The sequence below is a fragment of the Stegodyphus dumicola genome, chromosome 10 (assembly GCF_044657685.1).
Source record: "Stegodyphus dumicola isolate Sdum_Otavi_A_Nest chromosome 10, ASM4465768v1".
Classification (NCBI taxonomy): domain Eukaryota; kingdom Metazoa; phylum Arthropoda; class Arachnida; order Araneae; family Eresidae; genus Stegodyphus; species Stegodyphus dumicola.
In genome coordinates this window covers 55,455,357-55,476,707 of record NC_140777.1, presented here as the reverse complement: position 1 = coordinate 55,476,707, position 21,351 = coordinate 55,455,357, and the positions used below count along the sequence as shown (strand labels likewise).

General features: G+C 33.2%; 1 protein-coding gene across 3 annotated transcripts in view; it reads left to right on the top strand.

The window, feature by feature from the left end:
- Positions 1-21,351, top strand: part of LOC118192360 (putative G protein-coupled receptor No18) — a 577,637-nt gene that overhangs the window by 403,258 nt on the left and 153,028 nt on the right. For all 3 annotated transcript variants that reach the window (XM_085824932.1, XM_085824933.1, XM_085824934.1), the window contains exon 4: positions 16,338-16,530. The gene's annotated coding sequence lies outside the window, so the exon portion shown is untranslated. The remainder of the gene's footprint in view (positions 1-16,337; positions 16,531-21,351) is intronic.

The following is a 21,351-nucleotide window of genomic DNA, read 5'->3' as shown; positions in this document are numbered from 1 at the left end:
TTTTTACAATTCTAAACAGTAGCAAATTTTACTAGTGAAGATATTTGGAACAAAACATTCACCGTCATTAGAGATTTTAAATGGAAATCGGTATGTCGCAAATTTTAGGTGAAATGGATCATTATTCTTTGTTTCTGTTTGCCAAAAAAGGGGTATAGGAAAACAGAAATAGTATACTGCCTGAATGATTAAAGTGTGAACATGCATTGTGTTTGTGAAGAGATGTGTTGGTTTTTACGTATTGTATAATCTCTGCAATTTTGTACCATTAGTATGAAGAAAATTTTTATGGGATATTTGAATTTATTATTGTTCGGAAATGATCAATAAAAGCGAAACTTTTGGTCCTTTTGATAATTCTTTTAAAGGCAGTGTACAGTACTCAGTGCAGGATTTACGTATAAGCTACACAAGCTATAGCTTAGGGCCGCTACTTTCTTGGGGGCCCCCAAAATCACATTTGGCACTGACATATGATGTCTGGATTTATATAAACGATCTCATATCTCAAATAGCTTATGGCCTTATCAAGTCTAATGGTATGCTATAGTATGTACAGGCAGGGATGCTAACACTCAGCTACAAGTTGATGTTCCAGATGAAATTTTGGTGTCTTCGTAAATAAACGTTTTGCCAATTTTAATAAATATCGATGCCTCAGTGTTTCCTATTGACAATACTCAAGGCCTTTATAGAGATAATCATCAGATTTTAACATCCACACAATCAAATTCATTCATTGTTTCAAACAATATTTTACAACTAGATTTTCTTCTGCTCTGCATATTAAAGATGTATATCCATATCCTCATATTATTTTAACCTTAAGTGCAATATTAAGATTTTAAAATTAAAAAATTAAATCGAAATTTAGTTAAATTATTTTGTCCAACTGGATTAGTGCAATTATTCTGCGGATTCTAAGCATGTTCAAGATAGGTTGTGGTATGTGATGTACAGAGATATATCAAGTATATTCTCAGTTTACAGTGAATAAGTATATCTCAGGGAACACAGTCATAAGAATGGGGAGCAAATTTACATGTTGTGCAATATAATTATATTTTAACCTAAGGGTTTTACTTATGTCTCGCATTCTAAAATATACTTTTAGGTATAGTTCAAGTAGTATTAACTAATGAATATGCAGAGGCATCGCCAAACAGGCGCTACGAACTCAAAGCTATATGAAAACTCTGCCAGATGGCGAAAACCAATATGGCAACCTTACAAGCTGACGGAGAGGGACGAGTTTTTCTCCGGCAGGTCTCAGTCAGTTCTTCACCGAGATATGTAAACCTCGCTACCCGTATCTGTGTTGGGGAAGTGTTGGACTATGTTCTTTTTCTTAAACCGTTATAATGTATTCAACTATGTTGTTTTTTCTCATTAAATTTCTTTATTAATTGCTATATGTCTGTATTAATTAAGATTCCTGTTTTTCTAGTTAATGCTATCGATACTGTCGTAGGCACGTGTTACCCACGCGTACCTCAAATATATTAACAGCTTCTTAAAAGAAAAAACTGTAACACTTTAAAACTAACCATAGACAATTAATTTAGGAATGGAAATTTTCATCTATTTTTGTACCTAGGCATTAAATAAGCAGCGAATTTATGAAAAACACGTTTATTACAAATGTACAGTTGTTTAATTACCCTTGCGAAAACAAAACCCGAATCTAAACTTTTGACTAAAAATCAATCATTTTGTTTAAACTAAAGAACAAAAAGCAGCGTTTCAATAATTGCATTTATGCTGCTTATTAATGCTTAGAACGGGATTTCTAGAATTATTCATTAGAATATAAGGTTCCGTTCTTTGAAAGTAATTAGTTTAACTTTTCAACGCATTTAAAAATGCATTAATTTTACCGAATTTCTTTCCGAATTTAGAAAGTCTTTTCAGTTGCTAATATGATTACGGATGAGTAATAAATAAACCATAAGCAAATTAATGCTAAGTTCGAGATTTTAGAATTTATTTATGTAAATTGCAAGAGAAATATATAATTCATACTATATGGAAGGAGCTGTGCTAAGTTATGGTATAAAAATATTATTTATATTCAGCAGTAATGTCCTTTCTTCTCTTAAATTAATATAAGTACATTAGGAAATAAAATAGCGAAATTTTGTTTTATTGTAAGCTTTTATTTTGTTCACTCATTGTATTTCAATGTGAGTGGAATACTACTGCTTGTATTATAAATTTTTAACCTACTTCCTGATAAGCCAGTAAGTTCAAATTTTGTACACACAGTGTTGGTCGATGACAATGTGATAATACAACATTTTCAAAATTCATGTTAAATGTTTTAATGTAATGTTTGATTTCTTGTTTTGCATATTTATTTAACTAGAAAACGAAACATATCAGAAATTTACTGTTTACATCATCGAACACAGCAAGAAAAAGAATTTTTGATTGAAACTTATATAAAAATTGCAATTTAATTTCTGAAGAATTGTTTTTAAAAAAAATTTTGATATTTTTAGCATATTGACGTTTATGATTTTAAAAATTTTCCCGTTTACAACCACATCGATTACAAAGTTCTGAAATTTTTGATTTCTGAAAATTTGATTTCAGCTTCTAGGCTTGCTTCAGCGATAGCCATTTTTGTGACAGGTTTGGTAGCTATGAAATGGCTCTGCATTTCTGCAATAATTCCAGACGAATCCTCTGAAATATGCCACAATGTCCTTCGCTTTCATCTTAGTGCCAGTCACAGCAAATTTATTCTTCCACAGCATAATAGGAATTGTTGTACGCTTGTTATAACTAAAAATTGAGAATTTGAAGTACAAGACACATTAGACAGCCCTAGTTCATAGCTTGCATCGCTCTGCTGAAGTAAAAGACGTATGTAGTTCTAGATCAACAATTAATTTAAAAAATTCCCTCCAGTAATTAAAGGAGAATATTTGGACAAAAGTATATTTTAAACGGATGATAAGGACATAAAATAGAAATATCCAATAAAGTGAATAAACTTGTTCAAGATAAAAGATTATAGAGCTACAAAGCCAGTTTTATCCTTTGATCTCGGTCGCCAGAAAACACAAGCTATACAGACGTCAAGAAGCGTTCATTTTTCGTAAGCTAGTGGAGTCGGTTGCATGTATCAACTAACTCCGCTACACGTAAAGTTCAGGCTTCTCAAATGATGAAAAACTGCGGCTGTCCCAAAAGTCCCCGTTAGCTTAGACACATCCTCGCCTGAAAGTCCCTTGTGATTAGCGTAAAACGATTGATAGTACCCCCCTAACGCTAATGTTAGACTACTGTTATATGTGTAGACCTTAGACTTTTATAGAACTACTTTTAGATGTGTAGACTTAAGACTTCTGTGAGATTACTGTAACGCTATTGTTAGATGTACTAACGTAAAGAGCCGTTCACATCAGGGTTTATCTGAGCTAACGAAGTCTGTTCCATGTATTAGTCCATACATGGTTCAGCTATATGAAATTCAGACTTCAGTAGTTTTTCCACAGAGTCGGCTGTGCCAGGTGTTTCCGTTAGCCCCCTCGCCAGATAAACCATCATGTGAGTGTCTCTTAAGACTAGTGTAAGACTACTGTTATTTATATGTTTAGACGTAAAACTACTTCAGGACTACTGCTAGGGATATGTAGACGTAGGATTACTTTTTAACTACTACTAGATTTGTAGACTTAAGACTACTGTGAGACTATTGCTAGATGGAAGATTACTTTAACACTGTTGTTAGACTTGTGCCATGTGACGACTAATCTACTAGTATAGAAAATGGTTAAAACAACAGCTTACTGTTGGCAGCACAAAACCTGTCAATACGTCGATAAAACGATTAAGATTCTAGTGGCGAATGAAATTGGTCAGAATCTGAATTCAATATGTTAACAATCAAAATGGGCTAAACACATGTGATAAATTTGTCGATATATTAGCAAATGGAACATTATTTTTATATTAATCATTTCTTATGTTACACACACCCCACACAGTAACATAAAAATGTTCCTTGAACATCGCTTACTTTAATAGTCCTTTAAATCAATCTTCAATGGAATGGTTTTGATGGTACTTAAGTAGCTGTCTTTAAACATTCTTACTTCTCTAGAGAATAAATTCTTCTTATTACCCATAAACCTAGAAAAAATTAAATGTAACAAAAATAAATCTAATACAACACATTTATGAAGTCATAAACTATAATTATTCTGAATGTTACTTTTCATCCTTTTAATGGCAGCGTATTATGGATTATGCAGCAGACGAAAATGATAATAAATTAATTAAAAAAATTCACTGAGTCTAAGAAGTTTTTCATTTGAATTCGTTACATAAGAATAACATAAGGGATTCTATTTATATTTTAATTAAGTGTCCATATAAATATTTTGGCAATTGATTAAAATGTTTTCTACGTATTTTAGACAAATTAAACTATGAGCTTAAAATTGGGCAAAACAGCAACCTTACTTTGGCATGTATTTTCAACAAAACTAGATTGATTTCAGAAGTAATGCGACATAATTTCGCGTTTTTCAGAAATATAAAACATAACTACGGTTAAAGAAGAATCAACCATACTTAAAATAAAATCAGTAGGTAGAATACAGGTAAAACAACTGACATGTGCAAAGGAATTAGTAATAATGGAATACGAGAGGAATAATGGAACAGAATTTTGATTGATTTGGAAGAGTACACACGAATTAACGTCGTTAAATAATAAGGCTATATTTTATAATGTTAGAAGCTTCAAGGAAATTTATTTCACTAATCGAAGAGGATAGTTTGAGCATAATCAAACTCAAATTTTTGGTGAAGAGGAAAACTGTGATTTACCATGAAGGCATACTTGTGTAGGTCTCTTTATAACCCAAAATTCGTTTTCTTTGATAGCTAATCATATTTGAGTTAGCAACACGCCGCATAACGATTATTGGGCGAGTTAAAGTAACTAGACTCAGTGTAATACTCATATATTTTCAGGATTAGTTTCGAAACTATAAATATAGAACCTTCTTCCTTCAGATGCAGTAGGGTAAATTAAGTTAATTATAGCTGTTCACTTAACGACAGTTAACCTAATTTAAATTAGGTTCTGCAAAACTGTACCGACGAGCTTCTTCTTCGGTTGGTGGATAGGATTTCCTAAAAGTGTTTGAACCTTTTTTTAACAATTGCAAAATTTTAAAAATCGTAGATCTTTCTCGTTTTGTTGGTAAGGTTTGCTCGACAGATGTCTCTACGATTGTTTTTTTATTTGCTCTTCCGCCGATTTCACTATAAACATGAAAGCTGCTTATTCAATATTTTCTATATTTTAGCTCAAAGGGCTGTTAGTTTCGTAATGCCATTTTAAAATGTGTCACTTTTCATTCGATACTGTTGTCATTTGGTAAAATGTTAGATATTTATCTTTAACATTTAATCTCTCTTTTCTACTGATGAACAAAATAATCTATTTAAAAGCAATAAATACAAATCTTAATAATTTTTTAAAATTTAATCTGATTCGTTTAAATAAAAATTAATTTAATAATTAATTAATTTAATTCGTCATATACCAACCATAACTAACTTTACAAGCGCTCATTTTGGCAAGCGTTAAAATCTGAACTATTTAAGATTTTCTTTTATCCTGGCAAAAGGGGACCTCATTATATTCGATATCGATAAAACTTGTGTAATTTTATCACCGTACGAGAATCGGTCATTGGGTAACTCATAAAATTTCACGAAGTCTTCGCAGTTTCGAATTATTAATAATAATCTCGTTGTTGAAGATTTATATTAAAGCATTTCTAAAAGGAATGCTACGTCAACCAAGAACCAAGCAATAACCCAAATATCTAGTGTCAAAATATTTAAATATTATACTAACTAATTAGTCATTAACTAGAAACGGAGGTAAAGCAATTTCGGTAAACGACGTTTTCCACGAAATGCTATAAAACTTGGAATAATTGTGGTTTTGAATTTGGAAGGAGATTATTGGAAGTGTATTTTTAAGGAACTTTCTTAAGAAAAAAGAAAACGAAATAGGAAAAAAAAAAAAAAAAAAGAAAATTTCAAAGAAATCAAAATCACCTCTGTTAACAAATAACTTTGTTTTTTTAGGTTTATTACTAACCTCGCTTTCTTCGCACTAAATGTCACATACAATTCAGGAGCAACATCACAAAATATTTAGAGCTAGTATATCTTTAGAATTCTCAGTAGAGTGTTAGGGGTTGCTATAAATATTTTTAAAAGTTTCTGCTGTATTATTTCTTTGGAAACCAGCCGCTTAAAAAAGTTAACATAAAAAAAAAACAGTATATAAGGATTTTAATAAATTCAACTAGTGTCATTTCTTAAGAAAATACTTAACATTTCTAGTTAGATATCTCAAAACTCAAATATACTTTTATTTAAACAATCAAATTAAAATTAGAAAGAATACTTTTAAGAACTGCATTTATTGTTTTTCAGTCACTTGGTTGGAGACTCAGTAAAAGAAAAACTAAATCTAAAAGTAAAATATCTTACGCTACACTGAATGGCGGCATTCTGGTGTGAGGAGATAATAAAGCATTTTGTTTCAGGCAAATGAAACGCGTTGCTTTCAAACAGCCAAATTTGTGGAATAAAATTGAAAGGAAAATATCTTACAATTTGCCGAATGGCAGAGCTTAGCGATTTAAACATAAAAACGTTTCATTTTAAACTGTGTTTTAGCTTCTCAAATCAAATTGCTGAGTTTGTGAAACAAAAATTGGTTAAATTTATACAAAATCTAAACTAAATCAAAAGCGAATTCAGAATTCTATATTTTGTTTTTGCTGCACCCATGTTCGCGTGTATTAAACATTCGGTGGCTCCAGCTATTGTTGTTTACCGCGCGTGTGTGTGTGATTATAGCAAAGCCTCGAGCGCTATCTGCCTAAGGGGAGGAAAGCCTTCGTCGAGGACTTTCTAAGGGAAACTGGCTCGTATACACGTTACACATGGGAAAAACCACAAAACGCCCATGCAGCCACCCCGTTCGCGGGAATCGAAGCTTGGACCGAACTACCAGTGTTGTTTACCGCAGCGTTAGGAACATACATACACACATAGCTACAATTTTAGTATTTAATTTAGTATTTAATATTATTTTTAAGAAAGAATAATGCGTAGAAGTAACATCTTTGGCAACAGTTTTAAAAGTAATTCGGACACAAATGTGATATTGACAAAATGGGAGAATTTAGAGCGGCAGAGTTTCGAGAGCAATAAATACATCTGGTACCTAAACACATAAGAATAATAATCACCTAAAACACAGGAATTATTTAAATTAAAAAATATAACAGAAAGCATAAAAATAAAACATAGAAATATCAGAAAGTTTTCTAAATGATAAGAAGCAAAAATATGAGGTTTTATTCGGCATTCACAGAAAAATCTCTTATTCTAAACCTTAGAAAGGCCTCCTAAAATCCGCGAAAATAATCAAGTAATTTCTCGCTGCAATATTTCTGTACTAGCGATTGCTCTCGAAATTCGTAGCGTAAGAGAAATCTGAATGGTTAATCTTCCTGTAGATTATACTGTCATATTTAGGCAATATTATTGTGTTTAGGGAGCTACAGGTTACGGTTCCCGTGTTCCGATATACATTGTGGAGAATCTCCTGATAAGGAACATCACTCCAGATCCTGCCGTCTATAATATTGCAACTTCCCTGCTAGTTATCCATGGGAACACAACCAATGAGATATTTTGCAATACTGCTTACAATCCCATGCTCAATTTCACTGACCCAATCATTGAACATCCCGAATTTCTCCAGGCGCTACATTTCAAAATCTTCTAGAAGTAATAGAATACGGTACTCTGCAACATATCACAAATACATAAAAATTTTATGGCCCGAAAGGGGCTGTTAATCTCGAAATGAAATTTACATTCATTAACTAGAAACAGCGAAACATTTTTCAATTTGTTGCCAACAAGTATTATTACCTTGTATTATTTTTCAAGAAATTAAATAAATGAGAATCCGCATGCATATATTGATGTTCCTCGCATTGTGAATAAACGATGGTGTCTAGAGCCATCAAAATTTGAATAACACAGCCATTCAACCGAATTCTGGCACCCGGAATCCCGAATTTCGAATTTCGTTTATTATTTATTACGCATTTTGTAAAATTTTAATAAATGTTTGGTTAAAGAAATCTGTGATTTGAAAAAGAGCAGTGGCAACACTCTTCGAAATATAATATTTTTATCTGCAGCGCAGAAGACTTACCATTCGAAATGCAACGATATAAGAAATGAAAGTCTCCAAACGCTTTGTGATGGGAAAATGCCGCAAAAATTTTAGCATTCTTAGGCAGTGCGTGAGATTTGGAGGGAACTAGTTTAATATGGTCGGAATCATTTCTCGAAACTGAAAAACTACCAAAGTTTTAAATCGGCGTTTGTACATTGTACTATTGACAAATAAACTAGGATAAAGTTGTCAATAAAAAGACGTTGGCTAGAAAATTGTCATAAAGATAGAGGACTGGTAATTTAATCTTAAACATGTATTTTAATGTAGGTCCTAAGCAAGTACTTCTGTATGGAAAATTAGTATTGCCAAAAAAGAAGCGCGGTGAAACCATCAAAATGGCTGCTACAGAGAAATACAATTAACTTTTTGACATTTTGACGGAAGTTACGAAATAGAGGATAGTAAGATTAAAGTCTTTACGCAATTCAGTTCGAATGCGTCTTCGAAAATAAAACAACTTTACTAATAATAACAAAGAGTCAGAATTAGAATATAGAAATTGCTCAAGAAAAATAATTTTTTTGACAACAAGCTAGAAACAAGTCTCTAATTTTAGATACCAACTGGCTTTATTCTCGTTTTTAAGGTTTTAAAGTACGCGATTACATCTTAAAAGAATTTAACGTGGACATCGCATGAATCCTTTGTACAGTCCATTAAATTACGAACATTTTATGCACTTCATTTAAATTTATTTCCTCAAATTATTCTAACTTAATTAACCGATTCCTTATTAACAGTTGAACATGACGCTAAAAATCGCATATTTTGAAATTAAATATCCCGATCAACTTTATCGTACGGGAGTTAAACTTCTTGTAATTTTATTTTTCATAACGAGTATAAAACTTTTCCAACTTAAATTAAAAATTAAATTTCGTTATTTGTAGAATATTATTATTTTTTTTTAAATTTGACATTGATAACATAAATATTTCGTCATACAGTGAATTTCTGTTATAAGAAGTACATGACTACGACCTAAAATTGCAAAAATAAATGCCGAGTAAGGGAATTGAGTAATGGAAGATACATATATATGTACGTATAAAAACATTAAAATAAACGTAAGTGTACAGATATCCCCCCTCAAAAAAAAAAAAAAAAAAAAAAAAAAAAAACGATTAGTAGGAGTGAGTGTAACAGCCAGGCCTTTTCGTAGACTGCGCGGGAACGTTAAAAACCTTAATAAACTCTTTTGGACGACCATTAATAACTGAAACATTTAAGATTTTGTTTTTATTTATTTTTTTTTTCAAATAATACTGAAATTGTAACTAGCTTCGTCAACTTTTGTGATAGTAAAATTCTGCTTAAGCTGACGGACTTTATTTTAAATTTCAGTCCTGTTGAGGAAAAAAGATAGTTTACGAAACTGAGAAGTTTTTTTAATATATTATTGAAAGCATAAGCTTTTCATTCTTAAAATATAGTAGTAGAAAATTCGTTTTACTGCTAGTATAAACGATAACTTCATTAAAGTCTTTCTATCGAGCTGAGGCAATATTTGTTTAAGCTTTGTAGCCTGGTTTAAATTTGGTGCTAAATTTCAAAAGCTGGCTTAAGTTTAGGTCTTTGATTATGTCAGTATTCCTTGTAATAATATCACCAACAATAGGAAGATTTTCAGGTAAATTGCAGTATGACATGGCATTAAGATCAAAGTCGTGATGGTTAATTAGAGATTTACTAAAGCTTTAGTAAGCTGTATGCACGACACTATATTTTAAATGAGAGCTCGAAACTGATGCCGATGTGACCTTGAAGATTTTGCTGAAATTAATTCTACCTAATACAGGATACAAAGTAAATTTTGCAGTAGACTATATTAACCATTATTTTATGATATAGTGATTTATATTTACAGAAATCATAGTTAAATCGCTTATGAATTGAAGCCGTCATAATTATTTTGGAAGTATTTAAGTTGAAGCAAAATTTTATTACTACAAAAGGAGAGCAATTTTAAACTATTTTTTATTAAAAAAAGCGCTGTTTACTAATTTGTCAAAGTTATTTTGAACCTGTGAAGTGTTTAAAGTCGAAAAATAACGAAACTTTTTATTTCTTCCTCTTTTTCATCCCCTTCCTCCCTTATGTATATTACACACATGCAAATATCTCAGATAAAATCTCCTTCAAAATAGCTACGATTAATTCCTCATTGCATCATTAAATGCTCGTATATGACTAAGATCATCTTTTTATGTTATTCGTAAAAGCTGTTTACTTCAGGAAGTTTTTGTGGACACTTTTAAGAGAAACTTACTCATTAATATATTATTACGGTATAAAAATATCACACAGGCAATAAATTTGGTCCATAAAATCAAGCCGGAACAAAGTACAGCATAAAAGAATTAGTTTCGCTCCAAGAATTTCCATGGCTGACCCATCCTACCAAAAAGAATCCAGCCATCTTATTTTTAACGATAATCAATTTAGAGCCACAACCCGCGAAGAAAAAGCTACCAGTATTATTTGTTGTTGTTGTGATTCTATTCCACCTAATTTAATCTCTATCAATTAATTCCACAGGAGTTAATAAAAGGAATTTATTGCTATGATTTAATTTCATTGTATTGTCATGATTAGTTCAAGATGAAAAGCATATATTATCTGAAAAAAGTACCTGGGTATACTTTTACATATTTTATCCCCTACAGTTATCTTTCAGAAATCGGAATTCTTTTTATTGAACGTAGATTATAAAGCGATCTCAAGCAAAAGAGGAAACTCAGAACTTTTATTCAGGATTCTCTCATTATTTTAGCATATGTTGGATTGAGAACTATTTCGATTTTGGATACTGGCTCCATTTAAAAAAATAGAGAGAGAAAGAAAAAAAGAAAGGAGGAATAGGAAATCTCTTCTTTCTCTTTTCTTAAGTATTTCATTTGTGCCTTAAACCAAACTAGTAAAAAAAAATGTGTTCCTATCCTGATGTAAAGCTTCCCCGTTCTACGTGCTTTCGGTTTAGCGCTTGACATTGCTGAGTTAGCCTAAAATATGCAAAAACAATAAGAAATCTTCCTTATTTTAAAAAAAGTTTTTATGATAAGTAAACTACTTAGCTTATTTATTTACCGTTACTGTACCTTCTATTTCCAAAGCCTATTTTTATGACTCAAATGTTAGATTGATGTAAAATGCTGAATAACAGCTTGATATTGCATTGTTGGCAATTAAACTCTGTTATATAGCCATATTTCTTCTTGGATTGTTGTAGCATTTTTTCAGTATTGTTTTCGAGGACTGAAAACATTTCCTGTGTCAAGAGATTTTCACACTGCGATTTTAAAATCGGTTTCTTCAAAAAAAAAAAAAAAAAAAAAAAAATCATTGAAATAATTCAATGATTCTTTTCTTATTTCACTAAAGAAACATTGCTGAAGTTAATTCATATTTGCTTTCATTGAAGTTCCGTTCTTAATATTTACAATAAAAGTTTAACGTTTCAGATCTCTGAAATGCTTTACATCATTAAAGTTTTAGTGTCCCATTTCCAGAAGTATGAAAAGTTTACCTTTGTCATTCTAATTAAAGAGATATATTCAGATGGAATAAAAATGGGTTTGATTTCTTTGCTATTGTTACGTTAGTACGGGGCCATAATGGATTAAATGAACACAGAACCGATTAATGCTACATAAAATTTATTTCATCATAAAAACATTTATTGAAAAAAACACTTTTCTTTCTTTCATTTCGCGCAATTCTGAAATTTTCCACGAATATATTCGTACAGCTCTTCTCAGTATCAGAGAGCACAATCAGTAATTACTCTTCAAACTACCAAGACCAAAAACCACAGAGCACTGCTAAGGACATCTAAAGAGCGAAGCTCACACGGCGATATCTCATTACTTCGAAGTCAACTCTGAACTGAAAAACTGAGAGCTGAGGCTGTCTCTCGTCTTATATAGTTTTATCCCGGCCGCCAAAAATCTCTAGTACCTTTCATTCCTCGAAATTACAGGAAGGCATATATGGTTAAAATTACACATAAGTTACATATAAGAGCCGGATACGGCTAAAGTTAGACATAAGGATCAATTACAGTTATTAAATTATAGTACCAATTATAGTTATACAAGGACTGAACCAAAATGTTGCCAAATAATTGCCTATTTCGGCGACTTTTGACGATTTTTAGCCAAATTTTGCGACAAAAATTAGCTTTCAATACTGTTGTCAGATTGGTGATATCTCGCCAATTTAGCGAGATAACTGTTTATGCAATGTTAAATAGATTTGCTCTTGTAATCTTATTTTTACGGCAGAGCTGAGCACAATCTTCTTTATCCTGCGCATGGTCGACAACTAGAACATTATGTATTATATCTTTAAACCTCTTTCACATCGAAGTCGTCCCACACGTCTGAGCATTCAGATAGCGGCAGGTCGCCCGAACGCCTGAATAATTCCCTACGTAGTGCTTCCTCCCATGACGATACTGCATTGCTCATTGCTTTTAGGAATTGTTAAATGACATGTCAATCATTCTTTTGAAGCGACTAAAAGTAGTTCTGTCACTTTAATGCACCCTCTTTTTCTTTTGTTTTCTGTCAATGTTTAGCTATTGATCCCGAAGCTGCTATCCCTTCCCAAGGGGGAACTTCACACAGGATGAAGTCCAAGAAAGAAGTTGTCGCTTTACTTAAGTAGGTTATTGTTAGTGCTGTAGTATTCAATTTGTCATGGGGGAAGGAAAAGCATTCGAATCGTATACCCGGGCATTTTCGATGTTTGAGAAAAGAGATTTGGTCCTCTCTCGATGCGAAATAGTTAATCTGTAAGTTTGCCTCAGTACACAAGTAACAGGCAAACTGATCACCTGTCTCACACTGAGGCGTGTCTGTGTTGCAAGAAGGCAAAGAATGCAGCATAGACTCTATTGCCATTTGCCAGTGTCGTACTGAACTAAAATATGTGCCAGTGCTGCTGCGACAAAGAATACTACAATGTTGGAAACGATATTAAATCAAAATTTGTATTTTTCAAGTTTCTGCAGTATTGCACCCTCTTAAATGTATACATGAACACAGTTCTTGAATTTAAATGTGAGCATCTTGCAAAGACCGTTCACCGTTATAACTCTAATTGCGCCAAACTTATAATTTTATTTGAATAGATTTAATCCTTTGTCAGTCATACCCATTTGCTTGAGGCGAAAGTCTTAGCCAAAATGTACAGGTGGACTTAGTTCTATGAAAATCTTATTTTAAATATTTAACTTTTGTGCTTTGTTAATCTCGTTGCAGGCAATGAAGTCTTCTAGTATTACACGAGGTGTATAAATTTTTAGGTTAAATATAGGTTATTTTTAAAACTTTTCTGTGTTTCTTCTGTGTTATGTGCTTGTTAGGTTTGGCTATTAAGTAGGGAAATTAGGTTATTAGGTAAGCTAGGATAGGTTAGTATGGAAAAGATTATGTATGGCGAAAATTAACACTATTCGGAAATCTAAAATTATGCTAATTTTAAAGATTTTATGATTTTGCGGTTGAATGTGTGAGTGCGGAGAAAGTGATGTTCCATAAATAAAGCTAAAGTAACAAATAAAAGCCTTGGTCCTCTTAATTAAGAAAGCTGATATTGTAAACTGGGAAAAACTGAAATCAAAATCTGTAGAAAAATTGAACCCTCTATTGAGAATTCTATAGGTATATTACTTTAAAGATTTTGTAATTCTTAAGTCATTGGTTTCTTGGTCCTCTGATCCGAAATACTTTATGACCAGAGGATAAACTATGATCGATGCGATATTTTCAAATCAAAGTATCAGGAGGGTTGGTGTACAGTAGGATGAAGCGAAAAAATCTTTTTTGAAATTCATATTGAGTCATTATATGGCTCCAGATGAGCTAGAACAAATTGTGTTCAAAGTTCAACCCAAAATATTGATATCTTGAGGTTCCACGTCTAACGTGAATATCTGTACTGAATTTTTTAACGGTTTTACGCTCTTTTAATGAACTGCTTTGTCAAAAACGGCACTATTATCTCGAGAAATTACTTCCCACACCAAAATATCAAATTTAATGCCAAAATATGCTACTAGATGCAGAACGAGTTCTAATCTGTATATGGATTTTGTCATGGAGTAAGCAATCATGTGGCTTCCATGATCTTTCAACGACTTTTTATTGTCAATTAGTTGGTTGTGTGGTATGTTTTGTCAGCTCCTTTATCAGTTATTACTTATGTTGGACTAAGATGGCGTCAACTAGAAATGGATCTGTTTGAGATCTTTGTTAGCCACAAAATTTCATTGGTTTGTATGCTTGTTGCACACCAATGAATTGCCTCCTCGTCCTCTTCTCCAGAAAATTGGGGGAAATACGTCTGGGCCACAACAGTTTTCTGGAACAATAGGAAAATCCACGAAAATATGTGAACACTTCCCGTGACAGGTTATGTTTCTGTTCCAGTTGATCTATCCGAGATTGACAACCAAGGCCTCAGTACAGATCATACATCCTTGATAGTTCTAAGGCAGCATCCTAGGGAGAGTGCCATTCAGACCTAGCAAACAGGACTCCTAGGAAGATGGTCCACTCAAGATGGCTCACTACGTCCAACGGGAGTCTTTTCCTTTATGTATCAACCGTCGAACCATCAGACGACTCGAAGCTACTAGCCGAATATGTTATCAAAGTTTATGTGCCGCTCTGGTTTGAAATAAAGAAAATCCCGAGAGGAACATATGGAGCACGTCAGATTCACGGAATGATCAAAAGTTCATTCTTGATGGGAAATTTGAAAACAATTGTTCACGAAGTTATTCAGAGGAACTATTATTTTGCTCGGTCTGAAAACATCCCGTTGGCGATGCTGGAAGATGAACGAGCACATATTGAAGAACTTGGCACAAGAAGAATACTGAAAAAAAAAAAAAAAAAAAAACTCACTGCAAAGTGAAAATATAACAATTTGTTTTTTCCAAATTGAATATCAAAGCAGAGAAGTATTTTGAGGTGATTCACTAGAATCACCGGCTACCTTGAACCTCAACGACAGACATAAGATTGATTAGACGCGGGTTGCAAAATGTTGTAAAAATGTTCTAAAGCAAAAATGTTGTAAAAATCATTAGAAATTATTGTTAAAACAGTTTGATGTTTTCATTAACATTAACATTGATCTTTTTTATTTAACTCATGCAGAGCCTGATGATGACCAGCGACTAAGCTGCAATTTTTTTCACCGGTTTTTTTATCATCGAGTAGAACTATTTGTTGGTCAGGAAATAATAAAATTTGAAAACAACTTTTTTGCACTTTTTCACTCCACTCTAGTGTACTGCAGACACATTATGTTTTAAAAATTGTTCTATACATTTTTTTTAAATTTTGAGTTCGTAGTAATGAGGAGCATCTTCATGTGTTTACTTGTAAATTGTACTAGGCTTCATCGCTGGCTTCAGCGCTACGTGTTGCCAATGCCGCTGCTGTCACCCACTTCTAATCAATCTTATGTCTGTTGTTGAGGTTCAGTGTAGCCGGTGGTTCTAGTGAATCACCTCAAAATACTTCTCTGCGTTGAAATATAATTTATCTGCGTTGAAATTTAATTTTCATCTGTATTCCCAAATTCGTAAGCTGTAGCTTTTGCCCTAAGTGTTCTTAAATTCTTTTTTTCTTGTCTTTCCAACCAGAATGTATTGCTGGCGTTTGCAAATTTTATTAAAAGAAACTCTCTGTATCACGTTAAAATTTAAATAGGAGTCATTCTCAATTTAACGATAATTTTTGCTATTCGTTTGAAAAGCAGCAAATCGAGATTTGCTTTAATTATTACATTAGTTAGTTCTCTATTGGATGTCTTTAGCAGAAGTATAGATCTCAATACGTTTCCTGATTGTGAAAGGACAAGTTCATTTAATTTTATATATTCTGCAATTTAAATATTATAATTCAATGTCGTTACGATTTTTTATTCTATTGTTTCATTGATAATCTTTCATGTCTGCTTAATTTTGAACGAATTCATCATATTAATAATAAACCATTTTTGTTTCGCTTTCCAGTCAGCTTCTGAACTTCATCTATTCTATCCTGGAGTAGACAAAAATATAAAGAGACTAAACAAGAGACTCGAATTTCACAGGTTTAGTCATCTAAGTCGGACAGCAAACTACTTGTTATTGGTTGCTGAAGCTAGTTAATTTTAAATTGCCTTCATCCGCAAAGTATATTAACTGAAATTGGATTTTCAATGAGGTAAGTTTTATTTTGAATCTTGTTACTTTATTAAGCTTTTTGGATTAGAAAATCGAACTCTTTAAAGTCTTTAAACATCGACCTAGACTTACCTATAATTTATGTGCACTGTTTTAAACAATTTTATTAAGTTATATGTTAAGTATGAATAACAATAGCTTTCCACTATGTTTTACCTCAGAAACTGAAGACTGAGTTCATAATTCATTGTTATTCCTTGGTTAAAAAATACCTGTATTCATTTAAAATGTTTTAATTTAATTTACACTTTATATCTGCTCTGATAATTCTCTAAAATGAACTTCAAAGACCAAAGGAATTTGGGAAAAATATCTTTATATTATAACGTTGCGCGCCTCCAACTTGCACGCAACCAAGGGGTGACTGTGAAAACAGGATAAAACACAGAGTCTTGTAAAGGGTTTAAGTCCCTTTTTATTCAACGTAATAAATTACAATTGCGTGCTCTTGACGCTCACAGACTGTGCCAACTCGGCAGTCAAATAAAAATAATAACCTGAAAAGAAACTAAAGACAAGAATCTAACTAAGAGGCTCTCTAAAATAACTAACTCACCGCGTTTTACAATACCGCTGCTAATTCAGCAGACTTGAAGCTCACTTGGACGAATTAACACTACTTCCCGTCAAGCACATAGGCCGAAACGCGGGGTTCTTCAATTTCTCGCTAACTACCTCCGCGCTCGTGAAGTAAGAATATCACACACTGAACTTGTTTTCCTTCTATTTAAATCATAATACTTCCGCTGATAATTTGAATCCTTGCGCGTTCTACTCAAATTTACATATTCTGCCATTGGCAGTTCCAGGGGAAAGTAAGGCTTGACAGGAAAGATAGTTTAAACTTAAAATAAATGTTAGTTAAAATAAATATAAACCCTACATTTGCCGCTGCCAGAATTTGGAAAACTTGGAAGCAGGTCCTACAAACGACCTGTTGTAAGTTTCTCTAATTCTGAACTAACTGGCGAGAACCTCGTTTACACAAAAAAAAAAATCTTATGTAACAATTTGTATACTAAAATTCTGTTGCTCGTTATAAAGCTCTCTTCTTACAGCAACTTTTCCTGGACTTCATCAATCAATCTTGGTCTTTCCTTCCAGCATCTGGAAGGAATAAGTATCAGTATCTTTCTACATACATTATAATTTACACTTTCTTGACACAATAAATTTTTGTTTTTAACGATTCGTTTTTCTTACTTATTGCTTAATTCACATTCATTCAATTTTTCAAGCATTAATTTAACTTTACCCTGGCTCTCCACCGTGTGTGGTGTCAAACGGGAATATTTGTGTTTTAGTCTTACAACACTTCCCCTAACCACCATGATTTGTTAGAATTCAACAATCAACTAGACACACCTTACTCGACATTCTACAACTCCATGAGCTACTTTAATATTCTTAAAAAATTCAAATGTAGGTGGAGAACCCTACAAAACACATTCATTCTAACTTCCCCCTCATTCATCTTTAAACATGCAGGCTTTCGCTCTAAAGCATGACTTTATCTACAATTTAATACTTAAATTTTGACTTCATTGCTTTTAAGCATTCACTTTTAGCATCTACAATTTTATGCTTCTAGACTAAATTCTACTTTTACATAACATTCAAGTATTTACATACATTTACAAAATTTTAATACATATGCTTTTTACAATTTACCATAAAATGAATAAGAGAAAATAAATTTTTACTTTACTCATTCTTCGCCAAGCTGGCGGCACTGAAAGTAAAATTCTTATTAATACAAGAATACGAAGTTATTTTTATCTTCGGCCAAATTTTGGCTTTAACATAACAGAATTAGTCTTTCGACCAACAGAAAATGCTTGTTTTTAGCTTTTACACTTAATAATACTTTTGCCTTAGCTAAATAAAGTAAAACAAAACTAAGTCTCAACCGAGACATATTGACTTTCGTCAAAACATAGAACTTCGTACTTATGCATAACATTTCGGAACAAAAGAGAAAAAAAATTATAGAAGGTTTTAACTTATCTTTGAGTTTTCGATGCTTGAAACTCCGTCATTCGTTTTTGGCAGAATTGATCCCAAGTTAGAGGTTTCATGGATGTTAATCTTCTCCTTACTGCCCTCTGAGTGTCGTCCACCTGACTTTTTCTTTTGCGTCCTCTACATGCTGGCCTCTTGGCGGAGTAATCGTCTGGTTGTTGGCATTTCCGTTTATCCCTGGGACGGCTGATCTTGACGTCCTCCGGTCTGGAGTCCTTCTTGAATTTCTTCTGTTCGTCGTGTTTTTGTGCCTCCTGTTGTCGTTTCAGTTTCCGGAACGGCGGCCTTGCTGGCACCTGACTCTGTGGCCGTGTGCGCGTTCTCCTTGATGTATAATTTTTCCTGCAATCCTTTGTAGGTGGTGTTTTTCTCTTTACCACGGTTTCTTTACCCGGTGCATCTGTATTTTTGTTTTTCTTAAACGCTGGAGTTTGAAAATTATTTTTTCTTTTTGATACCGACGTCCGGGTTGTAGAAGTGCTAGGTCTCTCTTCAGTTCTCTGTTTCTTGGGTGGTGGAATAGTTGTTGTCTCTGGACCTTCTATTTCGTTTAGACTTGAGTCCTGCAAGAAACTTTTAAGGATTTCAAAATCATTTGGATTATAGTATATTTTCACCTGGTCGGAACTTGCTTTACAGATTTCCCCTCTCTCGTTCTTAAGATATAAGACTACTCCTTTGATTTCCTGAATTACATAGGGGCCTTCAAACTTTGGAGCTAGCTTTGCCATAAAATTGTCTGGGGCACTTGATAAAGAAAATTTCCGCTTCAATACTTTATCCCCAACTTTAAAATCTGCTTCACGGCGTTTTCTATCATAATATATTTTCTGCCTATTTCTTGCCGTATCCGAGGTTTTAAGCGCCTGATCAATCAACTTTTGCACATCTTTTTGTTTAAACTCCTGCTCTCTTTGTTGCACAAAGAATAATTTATCTAAAGGCGTAATTAATTTTCGGCCTAAGAATAATTCTGCTGGAGTTTTTCCCGTAGTATCATGATGTGCCGTTCTTAAAGCATAAGCTAATTCATTTATGTAGCCATCCCAGCGCTTGTGATGTGTGCTCACGTAACTGCGAATTATTTTTACTATATTTTTATTAACTCTTTCTGCTATGTTAGCTTGTGGTCTATACGGAACCATTTTGATATGGCGTATGCCAAGTCCATTGCATATGTTTTCAAATATTTGACTAATGAATTGTTTTCCGTTATCGCTAATGACTTTTATCGGTGCACCGTATTTTAAAATGTATCTGTGTAAGAATGCATCTGCGACTGTTTTGGCTGACGCGCGTTTAAGTGGAACAATTTCTGTCCATTTTGAAAAATGATCTTCTATTACTAAAAGAAAACGATTTTTATTTAACTCGCTCTGGGGGAAGGGACCAAGAAGATCTATGCCTAAAATTTCATTCGGAAATGTAGCGCGAATGCTATTTAAGTACCCGGCCGGGCTGTAATTAATATCATTTATTAACTGACATTGATTGCATGACCTGACATACGCCGTTACTATTTTGTATAATTGCGGGAAATATACCGCCTCGCGTACCCTTTTTAAAGACTTTCTGACCCCTAGGTGGCCCGCTGTTTTTGCTTCGTGCAACTCCTTCAAAATGCTTAATCGAAGCGAGGCTGGGATGACTGGCTTATACTCAAGATTTTCGTTTGTTGTTTTCGTATAAAATAATAAATTATCTATTATTTCATAGTTTTTTGCTCTATTTCTTATCGCATCGATATCTGTATGCTCAAAGCTTTCGGGGTCTTTCAAATAAGCATAGATATTTCCAAATTCAGGATCAGCTTTCAGTTCAGTAATAACCGTATCTCTAGAATCTAAAATTTTTGAAGTCAACACAGCGCATTTAAGTTCATTTCCTTCATCGTCCAGTTTTATACGAGAAAGTGCGTCAGCTACATTGTTTTCCTTACCCGGTTTATATTTTATTGTGATATTATATTCTTGGAGTTTTAAAGCCCATCTTATTAACCTGGGCGTTAGGTTTTTCCCCGAGTAAAGTCTACCAACAGCCGCATGATCCGAAAAGACTGTTACTGGCGATTTGCCGAAATAAACTCGAAATTTGTGTACAGCCATTAATACGGCTAATGTTCCTCTTTCTGTAGCTGTATAATTCCTTTGTGTCTGATTCAATGTTTTACTAAAAAATGCCAGCGGATGGTTATTTTGCATAAGAACCGCACCCACCGCATAGTCTGACGCATCTGCTGCAATTTCCAGGTTTTCGTCCCCCTCAGGGAATTTTAAAACAGGGGCATTAATAAGCGCTTCTTTTAATCTTTCAAAAGCTGTGTTAGCTTCCGCTGTCCACGTAAATTTAGCCCTTTTTCTTTTGATTACTAAGAGTGGTTCAACAATATTAGCGAAATCTTTTATGAAAGATCGATAGTAAGAACATAATCCAAGGAAAGAAGAAAGTTTCTTGGCGGTGTTGGGCGGTGGGAAATTCTTAATAGCTTTTATTTTTGAATTTTGCGTTTCTATACCCTTTTGCGAAATTTTATAACCGAGATATTTAAGTTCTTTAGTTGCGAACTTGCATTTTGAGGCGTTAATTGTAAGCCCGGCCTCTTTTAATAATTTAAAAACTTGTTCGAGGTCATTAATGTGTTGTTCCAACGTACTACTCGTTATAATTATATCATCTAGATAAATTAAAGTTGATTTTCCTAGGACAGGCTTTAGAACAATGTCCATAGCTCTCTGGATTGTTGATGGGGCCCCACAAAACCCAAAGGGCATGCGTAAAA